This window comes from Biomphalaria glabrata, chromosome 6 (assembly GCF_947242115.1).
Source record: "Biomphalaria glabrata chromosome 6, xgBioGlab47.1, whole genome shotgun sequence".
Taxonomy (NCBI): domain Eukaryota; kingdom Metazoa; phylum Mollusca; class Gastropoda; family Planorbidae; genus Biomphalaria; species Biomphalaria glabrata.
The window spans coordinates 39,944,901-39,953,451 of NC_074716.1; positions in this window are offsets into that span (position 1 = coordinate 39,944,901).

Consider the following 8,551-nt stretch of genomic DNA (forward strand, 5'->3'; position numbering starts at 1 on the left):
AAAGAAAGGTTGAGAACACTTACAACAGCGAATGTTACAACTACAGAGTCATTATCATGAGTAGGGCTAATACATCTTTAAACACGCCATATAGGAAGGAACGAACTATATGTTCAGAAATCCTATCCAATTGTTTCTACCTTAAGTATGGGTGAAGGCCTAATGTTTTTCTGGGCTTCGGATTTTCCTTTAGAACTGAAGACAATTAAAACCAGCGCCGGCCTGAGGTGATTGGAGGCTCTAGGCAAAGTGAATTTGGTGGCCCCCAAAATGAAATAGAACAATTAACAAGGAAAACATACAAAATACTTTTTAAAAAACAGAAAAACTTATTTTAAGTGTAATTGAGTTTGGATCAGTCGACCGGCGGCGTAGCATATGCCGCTATTTTTGCAGGGCCGGCCTTAGGCCACTACAACCTATGTGACCGCAGTGGGCCCCGCACTTTTATAGGACCCGCGCTAATTTTAGGTGTATAAATTATTATATTCAACCATTTTATAACTTATAAAAGATTTCCCGCGGCCTCCTGTCGATTTAACAGGAGGTCCTGGAAATCTGAAATTTCAATGTATACGAAAAAATGCGCGATTACAAATAATCGTTTTATTGTATTTTTTTTTTTTTTTTTTAGGTTTCTCAATGCGCTATGATTTTATCCACTTGTCTGGACCAGTTGTGAAAAGGGGGAGGTCCTATCTTTGTGAATGTTTACATGATCGTTCTTTAAATGCATACAAAAAAAGTTGACTCAGGACTCAAGAGTCCTCAAAGGGACTAATTCAAATTTTATCATCACATCTATCAAGTACGACTTCTTTCCCTTGTTCAAGATACCAAACAAAATAATTAATAACCAATAGTTAATTAACTAATTACTTGGTTTTTTTTTTTTATTGATTCTAGTTTTGTCAGCTAAAGAAATAGATGTGCAAAATTTAGCTTAATCCGTGATTGGGTGTGGCAGAAATGTGTACAAACGTTTTACCAGACAGACAGACAGACAAAGTGAGTTGATATAAGCCTTGTAGCCTACAAATAAACAGCGGGAAAGTGCAATGACGTCTTTTACTTAAGACCTAGTGTACTCCAACAATAACATTGAGCTCATGTCTCGCTATTTCTTGTCTACAAAAATGTTTTTAATCCTATGCGAGACCCACATCAATCGGAGGCCCTATGCGGCTGCCTAGTTTGCCTATTCTTAAAGCCGGCCCTGCCCAAACTTCCTGCGGTAAGGTGTGGGATGGTGACTGACACGGTTCGAACTCGGGACAACAGTGATGACAATCCAGAGCGCATACCACACAGCAAGGCAGCCAATCCTGACTATCAGACTGAATTGTAGTCAGCGATTGCTCCCAACAAGATATGTTTCAACAGTATCCGTAAACCCATAACTAGGTTCAATTCATTTAATGATGTACACTTGCCGTTTGATTGTCCCTTTCCTTTTTCTATATACTTTCCTCTTTTTTAAATGACTGAATTGTGTGTATCAATTTAGTATCAACAGTGGAAATAGAAAGGAAGAATATAAAATTTGGTATTGTGCAGATAAAAATGTAAATAGAAGAAAAAATGTCTAACTGGTTGTGTCTATATTATAATAAAAGTTCTATTTAGTGTTGTTCACAAGAAAGCTGCTCAAGTCGTTTAAAGTTTTATTAGTTGAGATATAACACGCTTACAGCGGTTTAGTTGACTACCAGCAGTTTGGTACTACAAGTCAACGACCGTCAACAGCATTCGTAACCCTTAAACATCATGCACATCACACAACGTAACACATCACAGAGAGTAAAACACAACATAGAGTAACACATCACATAGAGAAACACATCACATAGAGAAACACATCACAGAGAGTAATACATCACAGAGAGTAACACATCACAGAGAGTAACACATCACAGAGAGAAACATATCACATAGAGAAACACATCACAGAGAGTAATACATCACTGAGAGTAACACATCACATAGAGAAACACATCACAGAGAGTAATACATCACAGAGAGAAACACATCACATAGAGAAACACATCACAGAGAGAAACACATCACAGAGAGTAATACATCACAGAGAGAAACACATCACAGAGAGTAACACATCAAAGAGAGTAACACATCACAGAGAGTAACACATCAGATAGAGAAACACATCACAGAGAGTAACACATCACATAGAGAAACACATCACAGAGAGTAACACATCACAGAGAGTAACACATCACAGAGAGTAATACATCACAGAGAGAAACACATCACAGAGAGTAACACATCACAGAGAGTAATACATCACAGAGAGAAACACATCACATAGAGAAACACATCACAGAGAGTAACACATCACAGAGAGTAACCTACTGATAGATATCCCCTGCCCCAAAATGTGTGATGACAAACCTTCTATCAATTCACTCACTCTGTCTGTCTGATATTTTGTACATGGGATTTCTCCCACTTGCCAAATTTCGGATCATTTAAACTTTGCACAATTATTCGTTGTCCCTAACGAAACAAGAATCAATTTAAAAGTTGACCAATTAATACATTAATTAGTGGTAATTAATTAATTTTGTTTGGTATAGAAAAGGTGAAATAAATCTGACAACATTGAGATTTCTGGCTGTAAATGTGCAATTATTTGTCTTATAAAGGCTTTGTTTTTTTTTTTTTTTTTGTTTTTTTTTTTTTTTTTTTTTTTTTTTTTAAAGTACTTAGGCCTACTAGGACTATTTCTTAAAACTTAAATACACAACCAAAGACAATGTCACATTTCTTATTCCATATGCTAGGACATCTTTATACAAGTGCTCCTTCTTCACTAGAGCAATAAAATAATTGTTTGAACCAGCCAGGAAAACCAAAGACTTGGCAGAGTTTAAGTCTTTAATTAGCAAGCACGACTAGATTAACGCTATGATACGCATAGGAAGGAACGTCTGAAATATATAAGACGACTAGAGTCTGATTCATCTTGTAAATAAACCTCTTAGTTGGCATCACCATGAACATGAAGCCGGACATTTTTAAACCCTTTTTAATATTTTTTTTCATTTGTATTATTAATAGAAGGCAAAATTCGTTCTTATAAAGTTTACCACAAGCTGGATTAAAGTAAGTGTAGGCCCTGGCGGTCCTACTGATTGAACAAAATTAATATAGCTTACTTTTTACGCGGCTCTGGAATATAATTTTCAAATGAAAACTTTTCATTTTTGTGTATTAAAGAGCTAAGGACTCGTTGACATCTGCAAAAGGAGTTAATCCAAACACACAAAAAATGTGACACTTAAGTTTGGCACCGAGTTCTTTGTGTGTGTCAGAAATTAGACCATTGCCAGAGAGGGAAGGATTTCTTCCTATTTGTTTTGATAATTGCTTCCCTTGGCTAGCAAGATTTGACACTTCTCTTTGCGTTGCTTCGCATGAATGGCTGAACAGTTCGTGCATCGTTGGACTGGACTTTCCCCCACGGAAACTCAATTTCGGGTTAAACAACAAGAAAAGGTGTGGTAGATTTACTGATAAGAAATTGCATTGACGTGTAAACCGCAGTGAAGTTTAGGTGGCCAAGCGGATAGAGGATTTAAACATGACATTGTCGGGTATGAGTTCATCCAAAACGGAAGTGCAATTTAGGAGGGGCATCGGGCACTGAAAGGTAGATACAAGAAAAAACATTCTGAAGGAAGTTCGTATTACAAACAAACTCGTCGGCAGACCTGAGGGTCAGTCCCACTCACACATTACATCTCACAGAAATTCCCAATCAAATGAAATATGAATCACAAATGAATACGTACTGTTTAAAACAACAAATGTTGACATAAAATAAATAGTCTTCTTTACAAAAAAAAAAGTGCTAACATTTAGGAAAATCATAATTAGCTGTTGTACGTTTGAAAACATGTTTAACATATAACATCTATTACTATATTCATCATGAAAAATTCCAACACATATTGAGTGTGTGTGTGTCAATGTATTATGTGTGAGTGACTGTAAGTTACTTCTCTACCACTTGACAATTGTATTAATTAAAACAATATTTAAATCTTGATTTAAAGATGGTGTAGTTTGCGTAGTGGCTGAGTGGAAATTGCTTTGCTTCCGAGCAGAGGTCTCGAGTTTGAATCCCAGTGAAGATGGGCTTTTGAACTACACATTTTGTTTGGATATACGTTGGGAAAGTAAAGGCGGTTTATTTTTTGTGATGGCCATACCTCATTACACCGTCGACCATAGAAACAGAAAATTTTCAAAATATCTGCCCCCGTAGATGATAAGGTCTAAAAAGTGTACCGTTAACTTTCTACCCCTAAAAATGGTGTATGTCAAAAAAAAAAAAAAAAAACAACCAAAAAAAAACAACAGTTTGTAACTTTAAAAAACAAGGTTAGCATTCAGAAGACCGAAAGTAGTCGCTGTGCCTATTTCGAATGCTCTGCAGACGACAGTGAAAGAGATTGTTTAAAATAGCTCTTCTTGTTTTTGAGATCTAATAATGTTGGTCTGATTTACAACTTGTTGCCGCTCCACCAACATTTTTTTGAAATAGACATATTTTACATGCAGCCAGTTTTGACGATGTACAAAGCACAGAACCAGGCAAGAAATGGCTGCAACTAACATGTCTGTATGAAGTCTTCATCGGTTTTATTTTGATCTCCATAAAACGACATGCTGCTTATGAATAGAAGTGTAAGTAGGCCTACTATCTCTGTTGAAAAAGTTCAGAAATTATTAGAGTACTGCGTTGCCAGCACAACGACCAACTGCCACGAGAGATGTTTATTTTTTACGAGCCACCTAAGCCGGGTTTAAAATCGTGACCCAGAGAGAAGCATCCAGCCACTTAGCACTTCGTTCATTCGTTCACTACAGTATTCATTATAAATAGCATCTAACTGTTGTTGTTGTTTAAATAAAGCCTTGAAATAAAGCTCTTCTTTCCAAATAAAAATATATTGAGTACAATAATGAACCTCATTCACCAATCGTAAATAAACACATTTAGCCACGTCATAAGATTGATAAAACAATGAAAAATACGTATCACGTGACAGCCACTATGGATTACGTATTTGTGTAGTAGAAGATATATAGAATCACGTGGCTAAAAGTTGTTTGTTTATGATTAGTGAATGAGGTCCATTTTTTTTTACTGTGAATTAGACTATTAGGCTATTGATTTTAAACAAATTTATATTACTTGATTTCTTAGCATTATCTTCTATTTATTTATTTTGTTTCCGGTTAAAGGAAAGACCGTGGAAACATGCCGTGGATATAGTTGTGTGCATGTGTGTGTGTGTTGCTGTTGGCTAGTATCTTGTTCAACTTCACTTCTATTTCATTAAATCTTTCACATTAGCCACAGAACATTACAGTTAACGATATACACTTGATAATGACTTTTTACTGCTGTACATGATACATTTATTTATTACTGGGATGTCTGTCTAGTCTTCTTAAGCGTCGCTATTTATCTGTCTATACTACTAAACAAACTTTTTCTACGCTATCGCCATATTGTTCTTCTTGTTCGCCTAAGTCTACTACGTCATTCGTCTGTCTGACTACGTCATTACTTTTACTGTCGCTAAAAACAATACACAAAATATTTGTCTATCGAAACTAACATACTCTCTAAACAAGTACATAACGGTGTGAAGATGTTTTTTTATTTTAAAAAAAATCGTTCCCACGTGACTCGTTTGTCGCTCTATTTTAGAGTGTGGGACCAGGGGAAGTGGACTCCATACCCCCCTCCATAGATAGCTTAGTAAATGTTACCAGAAAAAGTTTTCCAGGAAGTGACCCGAAAACAAACATTGTCAAAATAGTTTAACAATTACAAGGGCTTATGTTTGACACATGGATTTTTGCCCTTTCCATCTTGACATGGCTACAATATGTCGGAAATACGGTGTCCCCCCCCCCCCCTTGTATCTTCATCTTCAGTGGGGTCCCCGGTGACAAGGAGGGGACCAACAACATCTGGTTCCCTCAAAATTTGATGTCTCAACTTTCATCTGTCTCTTGGACATCATTATTCCAACCAGACTTCAATAACTAACCTTTAACCTCCGAAGTAATCCAATGAATGGGCGACCCCCGCTGCTCACGCGCTGAAGAAAGAAGGCGTGAAAGAGGCTGTGGGGAAAAGAGGGGGGAGGGGTGGATAGCTTGTCGGCGACAGGCCTTAGGGTTTATTTTTTGGTTTTGGGGACACTCACTGCCAAACTTCTCTTACCCCTCTCTCTCTCTCTCTCTCCCTCTCTCTTCCCTCTCTTGCTCTCGCCCTGAAGACAAACCCCTCCTCATCCACGCAGACGTTCTTCTCACACAGGACCGCAAGTCTCAAATGGCGTGCTGTCCATCCGGGCATCGTGGTCGCAGATAATACGCATATTAATGATAATAAGGGACAATTTCCCGAGCAAATAGAGATGTCTCACGCCCTCTCGTATGCTGGACAATAAGCCACCACCGCAAACGGTCCTCTTTTTTTGGGGGGTTGCAGGACTCGATGGACAAAGGCTAGCAGATGATAATCTTCCAACTCAGCGCCACGGTCAGGCGTCGCCTCAAGGGCCAACGTCACGAACCAATCAAGAGTCGCTACCTACGTTGAAGGGGACTGCTGTCTATTTCCTCGAGTCTTCGTTTTCAGTCTTAATATCCTGCCCATAAAATGTATCACAAAATGTGAGTGTTTACAGTACCATATCGATATACAGTTAGAGGTGCGGTCACAAACTTTCAGGAAGCAGATTTACGAGAGGGGATAATCCCATGCAGGCCTGATCAGTAGTACACAATAACTTCTCTAGTAAATAACTTCGCTAACAACCCATTTTTTCTTTCTATTTGTTAACTTGAGTCTGTAACCGGATTAGGTGCCTCTAGTTTATTTGGTTACTGTTATTAACTTAGCGAACATTCAAAGTAAGTAGGAGATTTTCATAACTACGGTGAAGCTAATCACACTTGTTCACAGTAATCTACTCTTTGGTCATTTGATTTTTATAACACAGGTTAACATTATAGAAACAAAAAAAAAACTGCGGTATGGAGAAATGTGGGATTAATGTAATGGATCCAAAAGAAAGACCTAGAAAATTCGAACTGAAGAAGATTGGAGGGACCCAAATGGTGATTTCAACGAGGCTGTATCGAAAAATTACGATTACCAACTAAATAATTAAAGTTTACACTGTGCTCCAAACGAAATAACTTATTTGATTCAGCAGTGCTAATAATAATAATAACATTCCTGGGAACATCCTCGTTGCCTGTCAGAGGGCGGTACTGCTGCAGACCTGCCACATCACTAGAAAATTCTTCGGTGGAAACTGTTACAGGGACTACGATCGTGACCTCCGTGTCGAAGGCGCCGCTACGATGAATTTTGTTTCTCTTTAGCGAAACTCGACCCTGGCAGCGCCAGAGAATGACTACTCGTTCATTTCTAACATAATACAACTACTACTACTACTACTACTACTAATAATAATAATAATAATAGTAGTAGTAGTAATAATAATAATAATAATAATAGAAATGTCTTAAGAGTGCGTGCAATGTTTCAAAAGGCCACTCAAATTAAGTTGCGACCTATATATTTTTGTGTCCACATCTGATGCAGTTGCACTTGTCTGCCCGGGGGGGGGGATAGATTCTATTCAACTTTTCTTTACGTCTGCTTTGTCTGTCTTCTACAAATGTGTGCCCCTCGGCCTTCCTGCTCAATTATCGCACACACACAAATGTCATATGATTTATACAATACTTAGTTTATATTCATATTCTCTTCTTCAGATCCACTCAATTAATCGATTTTCGAAAGTCTCTCATATAGTAAATTGATTTCATAAGAGTTCATAAGCTACAGTTGAACATGAATTCAAACTTTCGTCGGAGGTTACAACCAAAAAACGTGTCTTTAATGGTGAACTAAACTACATAAGTATCAACTCGACACCTTCTCGTACGGGTTCTTCAGTGTCCGGATTATAGACAATTCCCTCATCTATTTACAAGACAAAAACGCTATTATTTTAAGACAGTCTCTGTCAACACAGTAATTTCCCAGACACTAAACTTATAAAAGTAATATTGTAACAACTCGATATAGTCTAATTCTGAACACTTAAACAATATCCTCTACAGAATGTAGCATAAAATAAGATCTAACAAGACAAAAAAGAACAATTAACCTACCCACTAAAAGAGGGTACATGACAATGGTTATCAACTATAAAATTAACATTTGAAATTAGACTTACAGTATTTAAGTCAACACCAAGGCCTGTTACAAGTTACAGGTCGACTTGCCTTTTATTTACAAATTACACACTAATCATACTCACAAATCAAAACATTGAAGTTTCATTCACACTTGAAGTCAGTTGGAGTCATCCACACAAAAAGTCACTATTAATAAATAGAATAAAAATAAGCATGAAGATACTGACACCCAAATAAAACTAAAGATAAAGCTCACTGTCATACGATGTCTAGGCATTGCAACAATGTT